The following is a 2,168-nucleotide window of genomic DNA, read 5'->3' as shown; positions in this document are numbered from 1 at the left end:
AGACCTAGATATTAAGGGGAACACATTAATCTAAGGTAAATCTTTATATAAGCAACAACAACCTACAGCCTTGACAAAGCCATGAGGCCTATGGTTGCAGAGTGGGAATGAGCCTTTATCATCCACTCAACTGAAGGAAGGGTAGTAAAAAATCAGAAGGGGCAATAAATAATTGGGATATGGGATTAGGAGGTAAGAAGCACTGATCCAATGAAACAAACACATCGGATTACAGCTCCAAAGAACCCTACAACTGGGACAACTTGTACAACTTTCTATATTGTATGCATGCAGTGGGGGTGTATCTTCAGTCTCTATGTCGATGGATGAAGACCCTTACCATCCTAATCCCACAATAAAGACTCTAAGTGGAGCTCAAAGACTGCACGTTGCCTCTTCTTTCAGAATGTTTTATAATTTGATCACCCCACACTAAATCATTTTTCATTGATCAATTAAATCACAGAGCAAAGGGTGCATTGTTTAGGATGGTATCTAGCAGATGGGTTGGAGATGGCAACGAACTGGATAGATTGATATTATAGTACACAAGTCTGTTATGCTTGATGCCACTAAATACTACACACTTCACCTTTAAGGATATGTCTGTCAGACGGTAAGCCGAGTGAATTTGCTGTAATGTTATTAGTCAAGCACTGAGTAAATGAATAGATTGTAGAGAGGGAGGACAGGTCTAAGTGGAAAGAGAGTTGAGTGCAGAGTGGATAGGTGACTCTGAGGACAGAGTCACCTATCCAATCTCTACTTATCACCTTGCCAGGCTGACAGTCACTTAAGGAATTCAAATCTTCCCACCCTCTTAAGTTGCCTTAATAGGACACGCCACTTTGGGTTCGAGCCTTCGTTCTGTCTTATTAAAATTCTCTGTTGAAGTCTCAAAAACTGTTTGGAGGATGGTCGGAGCAATTAAAGGCCACATCCCCAGTGAGCTCTAGGCAGGCATTGTTCCCTGCATTGGTGTCTTGCTCTATCTCCTATTTCTGCACAGGCAGAAAATGTGCATTGCCTCGAAAGCTCATAAATGCATGCATTAAGACAATGAGGAGAATAGTTAAACAAAGCTACACTGTCTGTCTCTGTATACGTTTTAATTATGTGTTAATTATGTCATTATGTTATTTGAAGTGTTCACAACATTGCATTGCATAGCAGTGGCACCTAGGGGGTTTGATTCCTTGCTGAACGATTCCGGGAACGATCCCCAATGTCTGAAGGTATCCTTGAGTAAGGACCCCTATCTGCTCCTTATTGCCATGTATGTAAATTAGAGGATTATAGCCTCTAATAAAGAACTCAACAGTTATTATCGATACAAAAACAGTTGACTGGGTGGTATGAATGTATGGTGTGTGTGTGTGTGTGTGTGTGTGTGTGTGTGTGTGTGTGTGTGTGTGTGTGTGTGTGTGTGTGTGTGTGTGTGTGTGTGTGTGTGTGTGTGTGTGTGTGTGTGTGTGTGTGTGTGTGTGTGTGTGTGTGTGTGTTTGAGCTGTTCTGTTTGGACTGCTAGCATCTGTTTGTTGTTGTTGTGGATTGACTGAGCCCCGGTGCTGAGCACATTGGGGATGGGATCCATGGCGCTGCCTAATGGATGAACAAGGCTTGATCAATTGAGAAACGTCACACATACACGGCCACACACATCGCAATAACATCTGCTTCACAGAGAGCAGTGCTAGTACACACACACTCAAACACAGATACACAAAGAATCGCACAATCTCGCAAGCATACCCACCTGCACACACATGCACACACACTGACCTTCTCTGATGACGGCAGGCTGTTTAGGAGGCCATACATCCAATAGTGTGTCACTAGTTCAATGAAGACGGCTTTTCAATTAAGCTTCTAAGAACCATGGGTTCAATTACACTTATGTGTGATACTGTGTGTGTGTCTGTGTGTGTGTTTGTGTGTATATATGTGTGTGTGTAGGCAGCACACCGGTATGCTGCACCAAGAAACATACAAAATGTAACATCTCGCCCGTTGTAACTGCCATCATTAATGCAGCACAGAAAGATATGCTTTAGACACTAGTACTTAACATGTGGCTAGACACCGTACTTCAAATAAAGTATTAAAACGTCTTAGTGTTTGTCTGCTTTAATGCAGTTAATTTGCAGCGCCCCGTGTGCCAGTATAGG

The sequence above is a fragment of the Gadus chalcogrammus genome, chromosome 1 (genome assembly GCF_026213295.1).
Source record: "Gadus chalcogrammus isolate NIFS_2021 chromosome 1, NIFS_Gcha_1.0, whole genome shotgun sequence".
NCBI lineage: Eukaryota > Metazoa > Chordata > Actinopteri > Gadiformes > Gadidae > Gadus > Gadus chalcogrammus.
Note: the sequence above shows the minus strand (reverse complement) of the source record.